This window comes from Carcharodon carcharias, chromosome 20, assembly GCF_017639515.1.
Source record: "Carcharodon carcharias isolate sCarCar2 chromosome 20, sCarCar2.pri, whole genome shotgun sequence".
Lineage (NCBI taxonomy): Eukaryota > Metazoa > Chordata > Chondrichthyes > Lamniformes > Lamnidae > Carcharodon > Carcharodon carcharias.
In genome coordinates this window covers 89,989,202-90,013,454 of record NC_054486.1, presented here as the reverse complement: position 1 = coordinate 90,013,454, position 24,253 = coordinate 89,989,202, and positions in this window count along the sequence as shown.

Below are 24,253 nucleotides of genomic sequence, written 5' to 3'. Positions count from 1 at the left end.
CTCAGTCTCCAAACTTAAAGTAATAAAATCACCTACAGTGGGGTTCTCCAGGAGTCACTGTTAGGACCACTGTTTTCTTTACCGGTATTAATGACAGAGGCTTAGGTGTATAGGGCACAATATCAAAATTTGCAGACGGCGCAAAACTTGGAAGTATTGTGAACTGAGCATAGATAGTGATGAAATTCAGGAGAACCTAGATAGGCTGCTGGAATGGGCGGACAAATGGAAGATGAAATTTAATACAAAGAAATCATGTGATACATTTTAGTAGAAAGAATGAGGCAATATATAATATAATAGGAGCAGAAGGATCTGGATGTATAAAAACAAAAAAACTGCGGATGCTGGAAATCCAAAACAAAAACAGAATAGGTAATTCCAGGTAATTCTGTTTTTGACCTGGATGTATATGCGCACGAATCATTGAAGGTAGAAAGGCAGATTTAGAAAGTGATTAATAAAGCATTCAGGATCTTGGGATTCATAAATAGGGGCACAGAGTATAAAAACAAAGAAGTTATGAGGAGCCTTGGTTCGGCCTGAACTAGAGTATTGGGCGGAATTTTCAAGTCCATTGGCAGCGGGAGTGATAGGTGGCGCATGCAGAAAATATGGTGCAACCTGCTTTACAATGGCGTGAAGGCAGGTAGTGATCATCCACATATAATTAAAAGGCCATTCTGTCAGGTTCTTGGAACCCCACCGTATGGTCTGTCCATGTTGGCGGGAAAGCGTGCTGACGTGTTTCACAACAGCGTGCAGGTGATATGCACTTGGCAGCCTTCACTTTGGGGGAACTGAGGTGAGTGAGCAGCAGAGAATTCCACAGCTCACCTGTTGTTTACAGGCCTCAGGGGCGCCGGGCAGCGGGAGCAACTGATGCCTGGCCCCGAGGCGACTGCTGAGGTGGGTGGGTTGAGGAGGATGCCCCGGGGCAAGTGCTGGCCAGACTTGGAGGCGACCATTGTTGGTGCAGGATGGAGGGGTGGGGCAGTGCTACCCTGGCGCTGCACCCCACACACAGGCAATCGAGGTGGGGCACAGGGTAAGTGAGGGAAGTGGCCACGCATTAGGGACACCTGTATAAGCTGGTCATGCTTCTGCAACTGAGACAGTTCATGCACAGCCACAGTAATATGATTGGGGTTGGGCTCCCAGCCTGCCTGCCCATGCAAGCAACACAGAGGCACCAAAGGGCCACTAGGTACTCCATATCTTACACCAGCCCACCTCCCGCCTACTCCCCCAGCACAGATTTCAAGTCTGCCTCCACTTTATTGGACCACAGAGCAGTTGGACTGCACATGTTGTACAATCTCCTCGCCATCGATGCCCAGGTAGCAGTTACTGCTGGAGGCATTCGCAGCCCCTTGCAATCCCAGCATCCCGCTTTGGATCAGTGGCCCCCATGTTACAAGTTGAAAGGGCAGCCATGCAGCGCACTCATCTCTGGCTATCCGAGGGGTGATCGGCACTGTGGAAGCATTAAGGGGCCATCACACAGAGCCAGGAAAGGTGCTAAGTACAGCCATAATAACCATATCTCTCTCGCCTTCATGCTGCAGGAGGACCACGTCAGGATCATGGATCCTGGTGACCTAGCTGTATGCCTGATGGCCTACAGAGCCCGTAGAAGATGGAGGAGAGAGTGACAGAGGCACCTGGCCTTGCAAAGGCAGGAGCAGCAACCTCATGAAGAAGGAGCAGCAGGGGCTCCTGCACGCACTGCCCAGGGACGACAGCAAGCCATGGCCGGTCGGTATCTAGCGGCATCCAGGGTCTATAGACACCACCTGACTTTCCTGCAGATGACTGAGAACCAGTGTCACTGACAACTGCACACGTGTAGTGACCTGGTGACTCACATCTGCCACGTACAGTAGGACTTGGCGCCAAGGGGATATGGAAGTCATCCACTGCCAGTGGCTGTGAAAGTGACCAAGGCGCTCAATTTCAATGCCAGTTTCCTGACAGATTTTTATGCTTTTTAGGGCTCCACAGGTGACCCCTATGGGATTTCACAATTCACCACTCACAAGTGCATTCATGAGGTCATGGATGCTATCTTCTCCATGGCATGCAGCTTTGTGCATTTCGTCCTGGACCGGGACAGCCAGGATGCAAGGGCCATTGGATTCGCCCAGATCTCGGGATTCCCACAAGTGCAGGGTGTGATTGACTGCACCCATGTGGTACTGAGGTCTCCTTCACTATACTCAGTGGACTTCATCAACTGCTTCCATTCACTGAACGTGCAGCTAGTATGTGACCACCAGAAATGCATCCTGCAGGTGTGTGCATGGTTTCCAGGGAACGTGCACGACACCTACATCCTCAGTCATTTGCAGATCCCTGCAGTCTTTCAGGGTCCACACAGGCTGCAGGGTTGGCTCCTTGGGGACAAGGGCTACCCACAGAGTCCGTGGTTGATGACACCTGTGCAGCAGCCTCAGACTGCAGCAGAGCGACGCTATAGTAAGGCTCATGCAGCAGCTCACAATTTGGTGGAGGAGACCATCAGGATGCTGAAGCTGTGTTTCTGCTGCCTGGACCAGTCTGGTGGAGCCCTGCAATATAGTCCACAGAGGTTGCCATGCATCGTCGTCCTCTGCTGCGCCCTTTACAACCTGGCGCTGCAATGGGGAGAGGAGGTGGCTGAGGAGGAAATGGAGGAACTACACATCTCCTCCAATGAGGAGGACGCAGATGGGGATGAGGGTGAGGGGGTCCTCGGTGGTGACGATGACGGTGATGAGGATCTCACACCGGCTGGATGAGGCAGGCATGCTTGGGAGGCCCTCATAGCTGTTAGATTTGTGGAAGATGATGACGACATGCAGTGATATGTCCCCATAGATCCTCACATTACATTTGTGAACATTTGACTCCAGCCTGGCTTATGGCAGCACCAATGCCCTCTGTGAGAATGGTCCTGCCATGGAGCTGCAGTGGAGGCCCTAATAGTCACTCAATTGCAAAAGCATGATGACAACATGCAATGAGGACATTCCATAGATGTTCACATGGCCTCTGAGGATGTCTGACTCCTGTCTGACCTAGGGCAGCTCACTTGCGCTCCATGATCAGGGCCATCTCAGAAATGCAGCCATGAAACTTTAGATGCATCTGATGCTGTGTCTGCCTTCAGCACCTCAGCCCTTCAGGAGCTGGTGCACAGCATCACTGGTCACAGATGCTGGTGTGATGGGGGCCAGCCCCACCTTAAAGGAGCTGAGGGCACACAGAGAAAATGAGAGAACTCTGTGGTGCCTGCCCACTATATTCTGTCAGCAATGACCAGCATTGGTGAGGCGCAGGCATCAGTAATGTTTCCAGGGAGCGTGAGGCTGGACCATCGCTGTGGTCTGATGGCCGCACAGAGCACAGAGAAGAGGCCCTGGACTGAGACACCTGCCTTTTATCTTGTGCAGAAAGGTTTCACATCTGAGTGACAAGAACACTGCTCATCAGAACAAGGAGCTACAGGGAGGGTGACATTCTTAGGAGTTTATTGACAATAGTGAGCAGTGCGTACATGAGATTAACACCCGTGCACAGGCTGTGCAAATACTTTTACCTAGCTTTCCTAACTCTGCCGCTACGTCTTGGCGTTCCCCAGACATCCACAGAGAGGTGGAGGCAGCCTGCTGACTGTGACGCCCTATCTGTGATGACTTTGGCAGGCGTCCTCTGGAGGGCCGAGACTTGGTGAGCCCCAGCCTGCTTTCGGGGTCCTGCTGTGTGGCAGTGACACCCTTCTCAGCCTGTGGAGCTGGAGCTGCGGAGGTCACAGGAAGAGGTGATTCGGAAGGTCCGGTCACTCCCAGAGTCACTTGATCCTCCTCCCTGTGGGTGCCCGAGGGCCCCTGGCTGACTCCGTGAGCGGAAGGGGTAGTTGGAGTGAGATCGAGCTGTCCAGCACCTCTCTCACGTACACATTGTTGGAAGCCAACTATGGCATCAGCGATGGAGTTCAGCCCGCACAGCAGCACAGAAGTGACATCCTAGACCAAGGTCTCCATGGTAGCCACCTTCCTACCAGTGTTGACCTCAGTGCATTGCAATGCCAGCGCTATCACCTCAGCCTGAAGACTGACGGACTTCTCCATCGTGCCTTACAATCTGAGGAGTGCAGCGGACATCCCTTCCTGATGTTCCCGAGCTTGCCTTTGCAGCTCCAACAACTGTGACATGACCGAGTCCAGAGGCTCATCATCTGACTCGGACTCAGCAACGTTCTGGCCTCCAGCAGTCCTCCGAGTGCCAGGGACCTGGGAAGTCCCTGCCTCCACCTACTGTGGATCACAAAATGCGATGTGCTCACCAGATTGTGATACTGAGGCTACTCTAAAGTTAGGTCCCACCGAGGTGTGTGCCTCTGCACTGATGGAGGGTGTGGGAGAGCACTGTGATGGGTCTTCAGGGAGGGTGCCTCCAGATTCTTCAGAGATTTCTTTGAGGCTTGATTCGAGGCCCTGGGTCGTGTATGCTGTCGGCTATTTGGCGGATGTGCCTGTGAAAGCAAGGGGAGATAATGAGTGCATGGCAGTGGCCTGTGTAACAGGACACATCACTCATGGCATGGTTGTCTGATGGATGTTGCACTGCTGGATCCTCACTTGGTAGAGCAGCGTCGACCTCACCATCAGCACAGGACCGGTCCCAGCCATCGCTGGCCAGCTGGATGTCTCTGTTTTCGAATTCTGTCAGAACTTTGATCTCTGGCATCCCTCTACCTATCTGCCAGCTTTCCCTCCTGTTGTGTGCCAGTTTGTCCTGCATGGATAGAGATGGGGAGAGTGTAAGCAGGACGCCTGCCAGGCCAGATGTTGAGTACGCCTGGCATGCGTGGGTGGTGAGTGGTCCCATGGACAGGATGAGGACAATGAAGGTGCTTGTGAGAAAGAATTGTTATATCCCTTGAACCAGCAGTGAGTAAGGGTGCTGTGGATGTGTCATGGGTTTCTGAGTGTGTGAGTTAAGAGTGATGAGAAGAGTGACTTACTCCGGTGGAATGGAGGTGATCATTCCTCCTCTTGAGGCACTGGGTGACCGCTCTCTTTTGCAGGGCATTGGCACTGAACACCGCTGTCATCGCCTCCCAAGGTTGGTCATCTCATTGCCCATCCTGTGGCCAGAGATGGGGTAGAGGGCATCGCAGTGGACCTTCACAGCATCCAAAAGGCATTCCAGTAATGCATCATTAAACCTGGGGGCTGCAGTCTTTTTGCCTTTCATGGGCATCTTCCCTGGTTGGAAGCACTGAGATGTGTGCACGCGGCTGCACGTTAACTATGGCACCTGGCATGATGAAGCGGTAAGGTGATGGCGTGGCAGGTGAATGAGAAACCGCCTGTCATGGAAATCGCGTGTTTCCCGAAAATGCATAATTAATGCGGCAGGTTTGGGATGATACGGCATGAAAAGCCACCATTGCGGCTGACGGGTAAAACATTGTTTTACCTGCCCACTACTGCAATTGGTACAAATCTGGGACGATTCTGCCCATTGTGTTTTTATTCAAGAGCTGACATGAGGACTGATTTAAGGTTTCTGAAGTATTGCATTAAAATGAATTTGTCCCTAGTCACTCATTGAGAATAAAGTACATTTATGTTAATGGAAACATTACTCTCTTTACTGGAATAGTTTCTGTTTAACCATTTCAAAATGCTTGTGCCAGAAACCTTTAAAACACTGTGATCTTGACCAAATAGATTGTTCCTGTAGTAATGGAATTATACAGAACAGCTCAATGTTGCAAACAAACCACACCATAATTACATCACTAGCTTTGAAAAAAACATAGAAAAGTCAGTGTGAAAAAAAGCTTTTTCATCAAACTAAGCAAATCTGCAAATAGTTCCTAAAGCCAGTACAGAGCATAAACAGACCATAGCAATCTATCATTTTTCATCTCAGTTGCAAACTTATTTAGGATTTAATACCTCTCTGATGAAGTAATAAGAAAGTGTTAATTGTTGTGAGTCCTGGCCGAAAAATGTGATGAATGTTACTGAGCAGGTACAGCAATACTTTGCATGCTCTTGCAGTATGTTTCATGCATGCCACAAGGTCATTGGGAGAGATGCTTCCATTGCTCATAAATAGCAAATAATAAACAATTTATTACGTTAAATTGATATGCATTTCAAAGGTGTGTGGGCTAATCAGCTGCTTTGTAACATGTGTGAAATGTAAGGGTGATAAATATTCTGGTGAATGAGCATGTTAGACTCTGATAGGAAAGCCAGATTGAATCTATATGACAGTCCCTTATAAAATAACATAGTATTTAATTGTTTTTCAGACGCATTTTCCTGTCTGTAAACTTAAATGGCATTTTGATAAAAGCTCGATACTTCACCTTTCAACATGAAGGGAAGTATACATTTTTATGAGAGTAAATAAATGCAAATAGCATACCCAGAGAAAGGAACATTGATTTGATGTATCAACGATGTTAAAACATTTTATGCTCTGAAAACCTTCTTAAGATCCTTCTGTTTTATAGCTCTTTCTCGATAGTATTGCATTAAAATGAACAGTACATGAACAGAATGCATAATTTAAAATTAAAGCTGGACTTCAAAAGTGAAACCAAGAAGCATTTTTCACACATAAAGGAATAGAAATCTAGAACTCTGCCCCCCTGAAGACTGTGGCTTCCAGATTAAATAGAGTTTTTCAATACTGAGATTAATGAATTTTTGTTAGTTAAAGAAAAGAAAGGCAAAATTAGTTGAGATACAGATTAGCCATGATAGTAGAACAAGCTCAAGGTGCTGAATGGCCTAATCCTGTTCCTACGTGCAGTACAACTGTAAATGCTTCTGTAACTGCACAAAGTCTTCTTTGTGACTATGTAAGTCTCCTTAAGAGTTTTTGAAAAAGAATGACTTAAGCAGCTACGATTTCACTATCTAAATCTTAAAATGAAGTAATGCAAATTGTTAAAGCATGTATTATAACCAACTCCCTACTGAGGTAAATGAAAGGAAACCCAGGCGTTGTTATGTTGCTAATATATTTTTGATTAAGATAGATAATCAATTTCAGGCAACATTTTACAGCTACTGATGATTTTATCGTGCAGTTAGGAACATCAGAGATAATATGATAATACTGCAGGGACAGAATTCAGAAACTCATAAAATGATCTGCAGGTAGTGGAAGATTTTTCAAAGCCTGCTGCATAATCTTAATGGAGCGCACTCCCTGTATAGTTCCCTAGAGCAACAGGGCCACACCTATTGGTTCAGGTGGGACAACTTCAGACGGGACAACCTTGCTATCCAACTTCTTAAACCTTTAGATCGTGCTGCAGCAGTAGAGGCTACAAGGGAAAGTAGTGGGTAAGGAATTTACTAATCTAATAGCTTATAGTTTTAGGTCTTTTTGTGGTTTACAGTTTGTATACTCTGCAGTAACGAGGATCAGGAAAGAAGGGCCCTAGACTAATTGACTTAAAAGGTTTAATTTAAAGGGATAAGTCATGGCAAGAGCGCTCAAAGCCATGCTGTGCTCCTCGTGCTCCATGTGGGAAGCCGGGGACTTTTCCAGTGTCCGGGACCAGCATGTGTGCGGGAAGTGTGCCCAGCTGCAGCTCCTGGAAGCTTGGGTTTCAGAGCTGGAACGGCGGCTGGGGACACTGTGGAGCACCCGCGAGTCTGAGAGCCTCATGGATAGCACATTTAGAGAGGTGGTCACACCACAGATGAAGGGACTTGAGCTAGGAAAGGAATGGGTGACCACCAAGAGTCCAAGAGAAACAGGCAGGTGGTTCAGGAGTCCCCTGGGGTCCCGCGCACAAATCGGTATTCCGTTTTGGAGGCTGATGAGGGCGCTGGTTCCTCCAGGATGTGCAGACAGAGCCAAGCTTCTGGCACCATAAGCAGCCTTTCTGTACAGGAGGGGAGGAAGGGAGGAAGAGCAATAGGGGATTCTATAGTCAGGGGAACAGATAGGCACTACTGTGGCCATCAACATGATTCCAGGATGATATGTTGCCGCCCTGGTGCCCGGGTCTGGGATGTCACTGAGTGGCTGCAGGGCATCCTGAAGGGGGAGGGTGATAAGGCAGAGGTCATGGTACATCTTGGTGCCAATGATATAGGTAGAAAGAGGGATGAGGTCTTGCATCAAGAATTCAGGGTGTTAGGCAGTAGACTAAAAAGCAAGACCTCTCGGGTTTTAATCTCTGGATTACTCCCAGTGCCACGTGCTAGCGAGCTCAGAAATAAGAGAATAGAACGGATGAATATGTGGCTTAAGAGTTGGTGCAGGAGGGAGAGTTTTAGATTCCTGGATCACTGGGACCGTTTCTGGGGAAGGTGGGACTGTACAAGTGGGACGGTCTACATCTGAACCAGAGCAGGACTAACATCCTTGAGGATGGGTATGCTAGTGCTGTTGGGAGGAGTTTAAACTAATTCGGCAGGGGGAGGGGACACAGAATGTTAGCAGAATAGGGACACATCATAATACAGTAAAATAATCAAGTCAGAGGGAGTACAGCTGCAATATGCTTCAAGGGAGTAAAGCAAGGCTGGATGGCCTCTATCTTAATGCCAGGAGTATTGCAGGTAAAACGGATGAGTTAAGGGTGAGGATTGACATGTGGAATTGTGATTTAGTAGCCATTACTGAGATGTGGTTGAGGGAAGGGCAGGATTGGCATCTCGATATTCCGGGATATAGAATTTTTAGGCGAGACGGGGAGGGGGGTAAAAGAGGAGGATGTGTTGCATTATTAGTTAAGGAGTCAGTTACTGCAGTAAGGAGAGATGATATCTTGGAGGGGGCATCGAATGAAGCTTTGTGGGTAGAGCTTAGAAATAAAAAAGGGGCAACCACGTTATTAGGTGTGTATTATAGACCCCCATGTAGTCAGCGGGAGATTGAGGAGCAAATATGTGCACAGTTTGTGGAGGTGTATAAAAACAATAACAATAGGGTAATTATATTAGGTGATTTCAACTTTCCCAACATTATTTGGGGTAGAGATAGTGTTAAGGGCTTGGATGGAGTGGATTTCTTAAAATGTATAGAGGAGAACTTTTTAGGTCAATATGTAGAGGGTCCAACAAGGGACGGCGCAGTGCTGGACCTAATTCTGGGGAATGAAGCCGGACAGGTGGCTGAGGTGGTGGTGGGTGAGCATTTTAGCGATAGCGACCACAACATGGTACAGGTTAAGTTTGTTATGGACAAAGAAATCAACAAGTTGCAAAAAAATGTTTTGGATTGGGGGAGATTGGCTTTTAATAAAATAAGGCAGGATCTGGCTAAGGTAGACTTGGAACAGTTACTTGTGGAGAAATCTACAGAGGAACAGTGGGGGGTGTTCAAAAAAGAAATGGGGAGGGTACAGGCTCAACATGTTCCCTCTAGGGTTATAGGAAGGAGTAACAAGCCCAGAGAACCATGGATGACCAGAGATATTCAGGTTACGATGGGAAGGAAAAGAGAGGCTTTTAGCAGGCACAAGGGAAGCAAATCAGCAGAGGCATTAGTGGCGTACAGACAGTGCAGGGTGGAGCTTAAGAAAGCAATTAGGAGAGCAAAGAGGGGATTTGATAAATCTTAGCTGGTAAAAGTAGGGAAAATCCCAAGATATTCTATAAGTATGTCAATGGGAAAAGGATAACCAGGGAAAGAGTAGGGCCCATAAGGGACCAAGGGAACAACCTATGGATGGAGTCAGAGGACATCGCTAGAGTGTTGAATGAATACTTCACATCTGTCTTCACCCAAGAGAATGAGAATGAAGGTATCGAACTCGGGGAGAGAGACTGTGAATTGATATTAAGCAAATTGATATAGGGAGTGATAAGGTATTGGAGGCGTTGGCAGGCTTAAAAGTGGACAAATCTCCAGGTCCGAATGATTTGTGTCCCAGACTGCTGAGGGAGGCAAGGGAGGAGATCACATGAGCTCTGACCCAAATTTTTAATTCCTCTCTGGCCACAAGGGGGGAGGTGCCAGAGGACTGGAGAACAGCTAATGTAGTTCCGCTATTTAAGAAGGGTTGTAGAGATAAGCCAGGGAACTACAGTCAGTGGTAGGGAAACTATTGGAGAAATATCTGAAGGAGAGTATCTATCTCCACTTGGAGAGGCAATGTTTGATCAGGGATAGTCAGCATGGCTTTGTCAGAGGGAGGTCATGCCTAACAAATTTGATTGAATTTTTTGAGGAGGTGACCAGATGTGTAGATGAGGATAGTGCAGTTGATCTAGTTTATATGGATTTCAGCAAAGCCTTTGACAAGTTCCCACATGGGAGACATATAAAGAAGGCAAAGGCACATGGGATACAGGGTAAATTGATAGGGTGGATTCAAAATTGGTTTAGCTGTAGGAGACAGAGTGTGATGACAGGATACTTTAGTGACTGGAAGCCAGTGTCCAGTAGCATACCACAGGGATCTGTGCTCAGTCCTCTATTATTTGTCATTTATATAAATGACATAGGTGACTATGTGGGGGGTAGGATTAATAAGTTTGCGGATGACACAAAGATTGGCCAGGTGGTTAACAGTGAGGTTGATTGTCTTAGGCTACAGGAAAATATAAACGGGATGGTCAAATGGGCAGATAAGTGGCAGATGGAATTTAACCGTGATAATTGTGAGGTGATACATTTTGGAAGGAGTTATTTGACAAGGAAGTATTCAATGAATGGCATGGCACTAGGAAGTTCTGAGGAACAAAGGGACCTTGGCATGTGTGTCCATAAATCTCTGAAGGTGGAGGGGCATGTTAGTGGGGTGGTGAAAAAGGCACATGGGAAACTTGCCTTTATCAGTCGAGGCATAGATTACAAAAGTAGGGAGGTCATGTTGGAGTTGTATAGAACCTTGGTGAGGCCACAGCTGGAGTACTGTGTGCAGTTCAGGTCGCCACATTATAGGAAGGATGTGATTGCACTGGAGGGGTTGCAGAGGAGATTCACCAGGTTGTTGCCTGGGATGAAACATTTAAGTTATGAAGAGAGGTTGGATAAACTTGAGTTGTTTTCGTTGGAGCAGAGAAGACTGAGGGGCGACCTGATCGAGGTGTACAAGATTATGAAGGTCATGGACAGGGTGGATAGGGAGCAGCTGTTCCCCTTAGTTGAAGGGTCAGTCACAAGGGGGCATAAGTTCAAGGTGAGGGGCAGGAGGCTTAGGGGGAATGTGAGGAAAAACTTTTTTCCCAGAGGGTGGTGATGGTCTGGAATGCACTGCCTGGGAGGGTGGTGGAGGCGGGTTGCCTCACATCCTTTAAAAAGTACCTGGATGAGCACTTGGCACACCATAACATTCAAGGCTATGTGCTAAATGCTGGTAAAGGGGATTAGGTAGGTAGGTCAAGTGTTTCTCATGTGTCAAAGCCTCTTCTGCACTGTGATTCTGTGATTCTGTGAACCAATAGGGCAATGGATCTTAAAGGGTGACTACTCACCTGTATTAAAGATACCTTCCATTTTCAGCAAGAGAAACATCAAGCTATCATGTAGGCAGAGAGAAACCTGTTGAGAATTGTCTTCTTTACTCTGAGTCACTGGACATTTTCTGGAAAAGATGCAGTGATCAAGACAGCCTTGTTTAGGACCAAACGATACCCTCTATACGGGCAAATTGGTAGGAAGCATGGTACGAAGTGATTGAATCAATACTGCCCTCCGCTCCTTTGATTGTTGGAGCAAATGAAGAGGAAATTGTCATGCTTGCAGAGCTCTGAACAGTCCTAAATTAAGGACGTGTAAAATGTGCCAATTGACTTTAATCTCAACGTGCTGTAGGAGCCAGCCATCCTGATGCTAATGAGGCCCAGCCCTCAAAGTAAACTGGACTTCTTATGCTTGCTGACCTCCATTGGGTCCTGATTAAAGAAAACAATTAAAAAATTCTCATCCTTGTTTTCAAATCCCTCATGGACACATCTATTCAGTCTGCATGACCCAGTCAATTGTAATTTTAATTCCCCATCCCACCTTTCATCCTGACCCCTCTGTCCTTGGCCTCCTACACTGTTCCAGTGAAGCTGATGGAAGCTCAAGGAACATTACTTCATCTTTCAATTAGGGGAAAAATGGGGGTCCCAAGGCTGCACTTACCGACAGCACACTTGATGGTGCAACCTTCATGGAGGCAGCCTCTTAACTGGCTGAGTCCGTGCTTGCTGTCCTATTAAGATGAATGGTGAGCTCTCGATGCTGCCAGCCCAATCATAGTGCCAAGCAGGCCCATCGGAGAGTTGGGTGCTGCTGAGGCAGGTCAGGGTCACGAGGATGCCTCAACCTGGAGGCACTATGTACAAAGCTGTTAGACCCATCAAAGTGGAGGGGCAACCCCACTGGGTGGGCGCAGCCTTTCCTGGTCACGGCCCCCTTCTTTGGGGCATGGAGCATCCAGACCTGATGGCATCCCCAGTCTGCTATAGGAAGGCCCCCTCCATTGTAATGGCAATCTCCGCCTATGCCGGGCATGGCGATCCGCCAGTGGCAAAATGCCAGTGCACTCAGAAAAATCAGACCAAATTTTGTTTGCAATTGACTTTATTAGCTGCCTGCCTCTGTGCTACAGGTCCCTATCCTCCCATGGGAAACTTTCCCAGCAACAGGAATACAATGGGGAGACATTCTGAAGCAGCTCCTCCCTATTTATTGGACCCCTGCCACCATTATGGGGCAGGGAAAATTTAGCCCTTAGTTCTGTTTCATTCTCCACAGTGGCTGTCATACGTGTTGAGCTTTTCAAACAAACAATGTTTACATTTTTAATTACGCTTTTGCATCATAATTCAGAGATACCCACAGCACTTGAGCCAAGAAGCTTTGCGCTGCTCCATGGCTTATTTTCCGTATGTTCTACTTCCCTGCATCTCTGTTACTGACATTCCCTATAATCTGCTTCCTTTGTCAGGAATGCACCTATTATTTTCTTCATCATTTTCCTGATTAATGCTGCACAAGGAGACCCAGTTATAATAAAAACTGTCAGCATGAAACAAACTATATATGAAAAACTCCACAGCACAATGTATTTGCAGAGCTTAACATTACTCCCCCACTAATGAAATTGTGACATAGCAAATAACAGTTCATTATGGAACATTCCATGTTTGACGAAATGCTTATCACATTTAATTTCATAGTAGCTCTTGTATATCAGAATCACAAATCTATTTTCTACTGTCAGACATGAATACACTTTAGACTGTCTTGCAGCAACATTTTCCCCCTGTTACTGCTGAGCTAATTGCATACTGTTTTCAGCTCCACTTGCTTTATTTTTCTCATGGACATTTTCTGCCTAGCTAAAATGAGGAATATTAATGCTGCAGCCTGTGTCAACTTCTTTTTATTCTTTCATGGGATGTCGGTGCCATTTCTGGGCCAGCATTTGTTGCACTTCCCTAATTGCCCTTGAGAAGATGGTGGCGAGCCACCTTCATGACCCACTGTAGTCTGTGTGGTGTCGGTATACCCACAGTGCTGTTATGAAGGGAGTTCTGCAATTTTGACACACAGACAATGAAGGAATGGGGATATAGTTCCAAGCCAACACAGTTTGTGGTTTGGAGGAGAATTTGAAAGTGGTGCTGTTCCCATGTGTCTGCAGCCTTTGTCCTTGGGCAAGTAACTGGCATTGCATATTGCCTTCTCATTGTGGAAATCACCCGCTTTTAAATTTTAAATAGTCTAAATAAACCTTGAAAAGGCTGACGCCGTTGTCTTTGGTTCTTGCTGCTAAATCTATTCCCTTGCTGCTCCCAGGCCATTCCCTCATGCTGAACCAAACAGGTCAGACCAAGGGCATCCTATTCGATGCTGAGTTGAGATTCCAAGCACACTTATTTCCATCACACCACTGAAGTCCACCTCATTGACATACGTTCACTTGCAGTTCCCTAACTAATTAAATTTAAATTTCTCATCGCCATATTCACATCCCTCTATGGTCACACCTATCTCTACCTCTGTAACCACTTGCAGTGAAACAAATCAGGCCTCAAACTCCCTATTCTTCTGACTCATGTCGCCTGTATACATCTCCACTCTTTACCCCATCATTGGCAGCTGTCCTTCAGACATCCAAATCACAAACTTTGGCATTGAATTCCTAAAATCTTCTACATCTTGGCCACTTTCTATTTCTTAAAATACTACTTAAACGTCACATCTCTAACCAAGCTTTTGGTGGTACCTCACCTCATCTTTTTACAATTGATGTAAATGACTTGGGTGAAGGGTCCAAAGGTATGGTTACTAAATTTGCTAATGACACAAAGATAGATAGGAAAATAAGTTGTGAAGAGAATGTAAGGAGGCTACAAAGTGACAAAGATAGGTTAAGTGAGTAGGCAAAGATCTGGCAAATGGAGTAAAATGTGAAATTGCCCATTTTGGCAGGAAGAATGAAAAAGAAGCTTATTATCTAGATGGTGAGTGATTGCAGAGCTCTGAAAGTCAGAGGGATCTGGGTCTCCTTGTGCATGAATCAAGAAAGGCTAGTATTCAGGTACAGAAATTAATTAGGAAAGCTAATAGAATGTTATTGTTTACTGCAGGGAGAATTGAATACAAAAGTAGGGAGGTTATGCTTCAGTTATATAGGGCACTGGTGAGACCACATCTAGAGTACAGTATTGGTCACTTTATTTAAAAAAAGATTGCATTAGAAGCAGTTCAGAGAAGGTTTACTAGACTAATACCAGGAATGGGCAGGTTCTCTTGACCAGGAAAGGTTAGACAGGCTAGGTTTGTATCCACTGGAGTTTAGAAGAGTTCAAAGTTACTTGATTGAAACCGTTAACATCCTGAGGGGTCTTGACAGAGTGGATGTGGAGAGGATGTTTCCCCTTGTGGAAGAATCTAGAACTAGACCTGAAACTTTAAAATTAAGAGGTTGCTCATTTAAGAAGAATTTTTTTTTCTCTCAGAGGATTGTAAGTCTTTGGAACTCTCTTCCTCAAAAGGCAGTGGAAGTAGTCTTTGAATATTTTTAAGGCAGAGCTAGATAGATTCTTGATTATCAAGGGGGCGAAAGGTTATTGGGGGTAGGCAGGAAAGTGGAGTGGAGATTACAATCACATCAGCCATGATCTTATTGAATGGCAGAGCAGGGTCATGGGGCCGAGTGGCCTACTCCTGTTCCTAATTTGTATGTTCATATGTATATTTGTATAATCTCTCCTTTGTCTCAGTGTCAACTTTGTTTCTCTTTATTCCGCTCTGGGACATTCCTTTCTTGCATTAAGAGTCTGGTATGAGTGTCAGTATTTGGAGTTTAATACTCTTTTCAAAAAGACAGCATTCAAAATGCAGAGGAATCACAAAAAATATAAGCTCAAGCACCAAGAACTGTTATCCAAAGACATAAATTTCGTGATGTAGCTTTAGGAGTTGTTCATCAGTTGACGAGCAACAAGACAAGAAATCTTTTACTGATATTATATATTTTCATCCTATTGCAGGATGTGGACATTGCTGACAAGGGCAGCCTTTATTGAACATCACTAAGTTCCCTTGAAACGGTAATGATGAGATGCCTTCTTGAGTGGTGAAAGTGCTGTAAGGGAGATCCAGGATTTTGTTCCAGCAATGATTAAGGATCAGCAATATTTCCAAGTCTGGATGGTGTATGACTTACATAGAAGCGTTAGTATTCCCACATACCAACTGTCTTTTCCCTTCAGCGTGGTAATGGTGACAGGTTTTGGAGGTGCTGTCAAAGATACCTTGGCGAGTTGCTGCAGTGTAACTTGTAGATGGGCCATATGCCGCCAAAACAGTGCAGCAGAGGTGGATGGAGTAAATGTTCAATGTGGCGAATGGGGTGTCAATCACATGAACTTGCTTTTCCTGTATGTTGTCAAACATCTTGGGTGTTTTTGGTGCTGCACTTGGCCAGAAAACTGGAGGGTACTCTATCACACTCCTGACATGTGCCTTGTGTATGGTGTCACAATGACAGGAAGCTGTGACTGAATGAGAACTACTTACCACTTCATCAGCTAACCAAGACATATTGAGCTATTTAAAGAAGACCTGTAATTTTAAAAATACAAGAAAAGACACTGATCAAAAAATGGCTGCCATGAGTCACCTGATAGCTGATACTGTAAAGTTGACCACTTCTCTGGAAAGTTTCATGAATTGCACTGCAGACCTGTTACATGGAATTTTACACCTGGCGTGTGTCAAGGCCACTTCAAACATGGACACTCTTGAAAAGAAGGCATTAAAGATGCAAAATGCTGGACTTTGATCTGGCACTCATCAGACATTCAAAATTCCTACGGAGGACAAAATAATCCCCTTCCCCTGTTCATTTGTGTCAAAGGTTTTGGGGATGAAAAGATCAAAAAATGGGATTACTTGGTCTATAGAATGAATGCAAGACATCCTGATCGAATTCCGTTTTGGAAAAATAGAGAGAGGCATTTTATTCAACTGGTACTGCCAAGCAGAATCAAAAAGAATAAGGAGAAGGAGAAAGAAACATGACAGTCATCGAAAACACTGCTGGAAATGAGCAGAAAATCTCTCTCTCGCTCTCTCTCTGAAACTAAATTAAATGTTTAACAAAGTGGAGGCCAGAACAAAGTGAACTCCAGAATTCTACAGGAAACCAATTAACTTCAAATGGCCATACATTCAATAATCTACACCCTAAAGACAAGCAAAAGACTTAATTGTATGTTCCTTTGACTTCTATTGGACCCTAACTTTTTTACTTCTAATATCTGGGTGGATGTGTGCGTTGTCGCATCTTTATAATTTTTTCTCAAATTTAGTAACTAATGGCCTTATTCTTTCTTTGGCTTAAAAAATCTACTTTGATTGGCTCCTTATTAACAAATAAATACATGAGGATTGGAAAAGGCATTTATGGGGAAAAGAAACTTTTAAAACCTTTATTGCGACCAACTGGGGGGCTGAATAGAAGGTAAGCCAACTCGGTCCCCCTCACCTGGTTGTAACAATGGTGGAAAGGCTTTTGGGGAGTCAGGAGGTGAGTCACTCAAAACAAAATACCTAGTCCCTGATTTGCTTCAGCAACCATTGTATTTATGTAGCTGGTCCAGATAAGTTTCTGGCCAATGGTGACCCCAAGATCTTGATGGTAGGGGATTTGATAATGGTAATGCTATCAAGCATCAATGGAAGATGATTAGACTCTGCCTTGTTGGAGATGGTCATCGACTTGCATATGTGTGGCATGAATGCTAGTAACTACTTAGCAGCCCAAGCCTGAATATTGACCATGTTTTGCTACAAGTGGGAAAAAACTGCTTCATTATTTGACAAGTCACCAACAGAACTGAACACTGTACAATCATCAGCAAATATCCCCATTTCTGACCTTGTAATAGATAGGAGGGCATTCATGAAGCAGCTGAAGATGGTTGAGCCAAGGACACTACACTGCAAAACTCCTGCAGGGATATCCTTGGGTTGAGATGATTGACATCCAACAGTCACAACCATCATCTTTGTGCTAAGTATGACTCCATCCAGTGGAGATTCTGCCTCCTGGTTCTTATTGACTTCAATTTTGCTAGGGACATTTGATGTCACAGTCGGTTAAATGCTTCCTTGATGTCAAGGGCAGTCATTCTAACCTCATCTCAAGAATTAAAATCTTTTGTCCATGATTGAACCAGGGCTGTAATGAGGTCTGGAGTTAAGTGGACCTGACAGAACCCAAACTGAACATCAGTGAGCAGGTTATTGGAGAGTAGGTGCCATTTGGTAGCACTGTGGATGACACCTCCCATCACTATGCTGATGGGGATGTAATTGGCTGGAATGGATTTGTCCCTTTTTTTGTAGAAAAGATATACCTGGACAATTTTCCACATTGTTAGAGAGAACCAGTGTTTAGTTATACAGGGTTAAAAGCAAAATACTGCAGATGCTGGAAATCTGAAACAAAAACAGAAAATGCTGGAAAATCTCAGCAGGTCTAGCAGCATCTCTGGAGGGAAAAACAATTAATTTTTCGAGTCCATTTGACCCACCTTCGAGTTTTTCCAGCGATTTCCGTTTTTGTTTTAGTTATACTGGAATAGCTTGACTAGGAGTATGGGAAGTTCTGGAGCATAAGCCTTCAGCATACAGCTGGGGCCTTGTCAGGGCCCATAGCCTTTGCTCAGCCATTTCTTGATATCACATGGAATGAATCAAACTAACTTAAGACTGGCATTTGTGAAGCTGGGGACTTCAGGAGGAGGTTGAGATGGATTATCCATTCAACACTTCTGGTTAAGGATGGTTGCAAATGCTTCAACCTTGCAATCTGCATTCACGTGTTCATAGATTTACTCCTCCCATTAGTTATTTAATTTTGTTCCACCATTCACAACAGGACGTGGCAGGACTGCAGAGTTTAATCTGATCCATTGGTTGTGAGATAGCTTAACATTGTTGTGTTGGAGCAAGTTGCATAACTTAAGAAGATTCTAAGCAAGCTTCCAGCGCAATTACCATTTTTCACAAAAAAAATTGCCTTGGTAATGAAAGGAATGTGACTCAAAAAATTCTGCAGAATATAATACTGTAAAACCTGATGAAGAGGAGCAAATATATTTTGAACTGACAAACAGTATTGATGCATCAAAATAAGTTGGTAATAATGTTAGGATGGTAAATATTTTGACGGCAATAGCTAGTTTGACAAAATACCAGCAATATCCTGGAAGAAATTGTAACTGTCATTAATTGGGGACATCTGGTCAACAACTACATAGACTAATAGGTAAGGAAATTGTTTTTCAGTCTGACAGCACATTTATTTGAAAATTGGAGAGCTCTCCAAAAATTACCTTGTCATTTTAATCAAAGCACAAATGACTGTGAAAATACAGTGTTGAATTCAGCTTTTTTAAGAAAAGATCTTCTATTTAGGCTTGTTATGTAACATTCCCTGGCTAAGAGAAAAGTGTAGCAAATTCCTTCAAAGGCTGGAATTTTCCGGCCCCATTGGCATCAGGTGTCATGGAGGGCAGCGGCAGGGTTGGGGGGGTGGTGTCGAGGGGGACAATATGGCAAGAACACCAAAAATCGGTTTCACATCAGCGTGAAAGCACTGTGGGATCATCTGATGGTGTCCGCCATGGTGGAACGCCAATCCCCACCGGAGGCTGATGTGAACCCACTTTGCATCCCGCTAATGGGATACAAAGTAAAGCCCAGCCAGAATCATCCCCACACGCCAGATTTTTCATTACGTCGGTGGGAAAATGTGCTAGCCCAGAACATGTCTGGAGAAGTATGACGTGCAAAAGTCAGGACTTACCGTTAGGGCCTTGCTCAGATCATGGGTATCTGAGGAGAAGAAGATGCTGGAGCCCTACAGCTACTGGACCCTGGAGGAACAAGTACATCGCATGCTGGATGGGTTCTCATGGATACAGCTTTACCGCAAAGCAGCTCATGGAAGGTGGGAGGTTTCCATTGATGTCTCGGGTATGCTTCAGAACATCACGGTCTTGGCCATGGGCTGCTACTGATCTTTGGCGAGGTGGGGAGAGGAAGGTCCAGTTACATGTTGGAGAGGAAGGTGTACTGGGTCGGTTGGGTGTGGGGAGTGAGGTGGCAGTGGGAGAAGAAGGTCCAGGTTTGACTAGGAGAGGAAGGCGTAACGGGTCGGTTGGGGGGTGTGTAGTGTGATGAGATTGTGGGGTGAAACAAAGGTATTGGGGGTGTGCAGGTTGGGAGAGAGGGTGCCGGAGGGGTGAGGTTGGAAGGGGGGAGCAAAGGTGTCGGGGGTGAGGTTCGGAGCGGGAGAAGGGAATAAAGGTGGAGGAGGGAGTAAGTTGGGGGGGATGTCCAGGTGAATGTGCAAGGGAGAGGTCTGTGGATTTAATTACTGCCTCCTGGGGAGCAAACTGAAGGTGGGCATGGTAGCAAGGAATGGTGAGTGTGAGACGGGGCAGGGTGAGCCGCAAGATGAGAGGGTAAGGGTGCAATGGTAGAAGTAGAAGGAGTGGCGAGGTGTTTGGTGTGGAATCAGAGGCAGACCTTGGATGATGGAAAGTCAATGTGGATGGGGGTGGAATTCTCAGGAAGGTAGGGAATGTGCACATTCACCTGGATATCCTGGAAAGAAAAGGGATCAGGTTGGTAGGTGATGGTGGGGAGGTGGAATGTGATGCTACGCGGGTCAACAGTGATAGGGGAAAGGACATGGGTGACTGGGGGAGGGAAAAGGATGGGGGAGCTTACAAGAAACTTGACCACAGCAATGTTTTTCAAATCAAAAGTGAGTGGAGCCTCATGTTGGATGGGCACAAGTGGGTGGACGGAGAAGCAGGTCAGCTCACATGGGCAACTGAAAGGGAACCCCAGCAGGCAGCATTGAAAATGCTCTGGACATTGAGATGAGTGTGATGGAGAAAGGCTCCCTGTGCATGGGACAGTGCTTGCACGAGGCTCTGAAAGGCCCTGCAACACACACATAGTTCTCCCTCCAGAATCACTCATGTGTGCAGCTGAACTGCTAATGGGGGGAATGCAGTGGGAGGACTCACGAAGCCTGTCAATGAAGCTGAAAGACACCATTACACATTATTCAGTGAAAGTGACTATATTTTCAAATTACAAAGAGACAAAATGTGTTCACCCATGCAGCCACTTATGATCACAATTTCTTAACATTTCTAGGCTGATCACTTCTTCTAGGTGCTGCCCTGACATCGGCAGCAAGGATGGGGACAGCCTATGCAATGGTTGGCCCTGTTGCCTCTGATGACTTTGGCTTGTGTCCTCCAGAGATCCAAGGTCCTCCTGTGGGCCAGCTGCTCCCTCTGCGACGACAGAGGATGAAGTTGAGGAGAGTCACAGGCAAAGGGGACTTGGAGGGAGAGACAGACTCTGAGATTGCTGAGTGGATGACCCAGGGGTATCTAGCTGCCACTCCTCCTCCCTCTGGGTGCCCAGGGGCTCCAGCATGACTCCTTGAGGAGAAGGAGCACCTGGAGGGACATCGAGGTGCCCCGTTTCCCTCTCTTATTGCCACTGTAGGAACTCAACAATGGCCACAATGATAGAGTGCAGGTCTGCGTGAATCTCCACATTCTGCTAAACCAGAGTCTCCATGGCATCTCCCATCCTTCCCATGGAGACCTCCATATGTACATATGTGTGCACCACTTCATCAGAGAGCAGGCGATGCACCCCTCTGACTTGCGTGCAACTCTGTTGTGGGCTTCCAACAGCTCTGTGTGATGTTCCTCCACCTTCTGCTGACCCTCCGGGATGAGTTGGAAGGCCGAATCCAGAGGCTCGTCATCTGTCTCAGACCTCACAGAATCCTCTTCTCCAACAGTTCTCCGTGTGCTAAGGAGATCGGCTGAACCTGTTTCCTCCTGCTGCGGACACGTGTCTGTGCATTGACCACCAGGTTGTGAATTTGAACCTGAGCTGCGCTGGTGGAGGGTGTGGGTACGCGCTGTGACAGGTCTCCCAGGCTGCTTATTTCCAGCTCTTCAACGGAGGAGATGTGCTCTTGGCTGGAGGTGAGAACGTGGATGGATCTGAATGACTGACTGTCTGAGGCGTCGGTCACATGCCAGAGCTCCCTGTGAACCAAAGTAGAGAGAATTAATTCATGGCAGCAGAGTCAAAAGCAGGAGAGAGAGCACTCACAGTTGCATTGCAAGAGTGATGATGGGCTGCAGTATCCTCTCATGGGCGTTCGCCGGCAACTTCACCATCACCTCAGGCATGATCCGTATCCTCACCGATCAGTGCAAGGGCACGCTTGTCAAAGTGAGTGAGGGTCCTAATGTAGGATGTTCTACCCCAGGTCTGGGTCCTCTCCCTGCTGTTATTGGTCAGCTTCTCCTGCATGAAAACAGACAGAGAGAGTGTGAGCAGGAAACATGGCGCTGCATTGAAAGTTTGCATGGTGTTTGGAAGAGATGAGGACGCAAGCTCCAGAGGATGATGGAGATCTCAGGGTATGTGTGAGAGCTAGTGGTGTTGTCACTTGAGGTGTGAGATCCCTGTGGATGTGTGATGGGTTTGTGAGCGTGTGAGTTGAGAGTGATGAGAAGAGTGAGCTACCCTGGCAGAACGGATGAGACCCTTCATCCTGTAGTGGCACTGGGTGGCTGTCCACTTTGGAAGGGCATTGGGGCTGACCGCCACTGCCACCTCCTCCCATCTGGATTGGAGTTGCAGTTGCCCACCCTGCGAGCAGTCCTGGTCCGAAGACATGAAGCAGGCTGAGCTCTGGTGCGCTTTAAATGTGGTGCCCGGAGTGAGGAAGCGCTGAGGTCCCAGCGTGGCGGGCAAATCCGAGCTCCACCCCACCAGCGATCCAGTGTTTCCCATGAATGCATTATTAATGAGGCGGGACACACCGGCAATGGGGCGATACTGCGTGAAAAGCCGTCATTGCGGCCGGCGAGTAAAGCGTCCTTTTTCCCACCGGCTACCGCACTTTGTGCAAATCTGGGATGATTCCGCCCAAGGTCTATATCATTGCTGAAACAAAAATAGAAAATGCTAGAAATATATAGTGAGTCGGGTAGCATCTATTGGGAGATAAACAGAGTCATTGGGCTAAGTTTTACGAGCCCTTCAGAGATGGACTGAGAGGCGGGAGGGATGGTAAATTGGTGCCAGAAGGTGTGGGAGAAGCCCAAAATGCTCCCTTCAATATGGCATATTACGGAAGGGAGAATGGCAGTTGCTTGGCCAGCCACCAAACAGGGGCAGGCAATTAATTGGCCTGTTAACGGGCATATTATCACGTCACCAAAATTTTACGAGCCTCAGTGTGAGCCCCTGCCAAGCTGGAGAGACCGCTAGCTATAGCGAGGGGGGCCTGTCAGTGCCCTCCTAATGGCGCATTTCTTTCATCGGCTCCATGGTCCAACAAGGGACCTGCTGGATGAAACCACTGCCCCCAAGCCTCTGATGCTAAAGCGTGACGTTGGCGTTCCTGGCCCCAGTAAGTCCATCATTTACTCGCCAGCCCTTTGAGGGCACCTCAATTTGGAGGTGACGCTGCCAAGGTGGCGGGTCTGCCAACCCCCTGATTGGGCCACAGCTCAGAGAGGCAGGCTGCCATCTTTATTTGGATGGCTGACCTTGCTGGTGGCCTCTTACTCGATCGCCACCAGTAAAATTGTCCCCGCTGTCCCGCCATCCAACCACGTGGGCTTGGGAGCCGCTTTTAATCCCGATATAGCTGTGCTGGTGAAATTCCAGCTAACATTTCAGGCCTGTGAGCTTTCAGCTAAGAAGAAGATAGAAAGTTTTGAATGAGTGAAAGCGGTTGACAGGGAGGGTGGGATGAAGAACAGAAGTGATGTTCTGTGATAGGGTGAAGGGCAGCAGAAATTAGATGACAAAAAATTTAATGGCGCAAAGAAAAGTGAGTGGTAAGGGGACAAGTAAGGAAACAAGAGATATATCTAGAGGAGATACACTCTGCAGTATATGCAAGATCTAAGCATTTTGTTAAATTGCCCTCTCTGTTGTTGGGGAGGTATAAATAAAGTTAAGAAAATATTCCAATTTGCCTTTCTTAGATTCTTAGATGGCTTCACACTTCCCTACATTGAACTCCGCCTGCCACAGTTTTGCCTCTTCACTTAATGGGCTGAATTTAATGCAGAAATGGTGGATCCATCCATTGACCAGAAAGCCGGGGACAACTTCGCCGCAATGAATTTGAAAAGCCCTGATGGAATTAAATGTCAATCAGGCAGTTAACTGCCTTTAAAAATGAAAAGCCCGCCCCAAGGAGCTGCTGGCCAAACAGAGAGCCCGCAGCTCTTCAGTCCCATTAGTGACATCGAGAGTGGTGGCCAATGTTGACATTAGAACAGGTCTCAAGGCAACAGCAATGGAGCAGGCCTCGGAGTGTAGGTAAGTGGGGTCGGGCTCATCAGGACCAATCAGGTAAGGCTCTGTGAAAGGAGAAGGCCGTTTATGAGGGAAAGGCTGTGTCTTTCAGAGGGGCCAGGGCCAGTCATGCTGAGCCTCCAGTGAGGCTGCTAGGTGGCAGAATACCAGGGGCAGTGGGATGAGGCCCTTACATGACCAGTAACTGGCCAGTAGGGGGCCTCAATTGGCCTCCAGGCAGGAAAATTGTTCTTGACTTTCCCCATCCCTGACTTAACCGGAGTTGGGGATGTCAGGGCGATGTAACACTTCGCTTCCTGTCTTCCCTCCAAATTCTATGGAAACCACCTCCCCCTCCCAACCACTCAGCCTGCTCCCAGGGGGAGGAGGGGGTAAT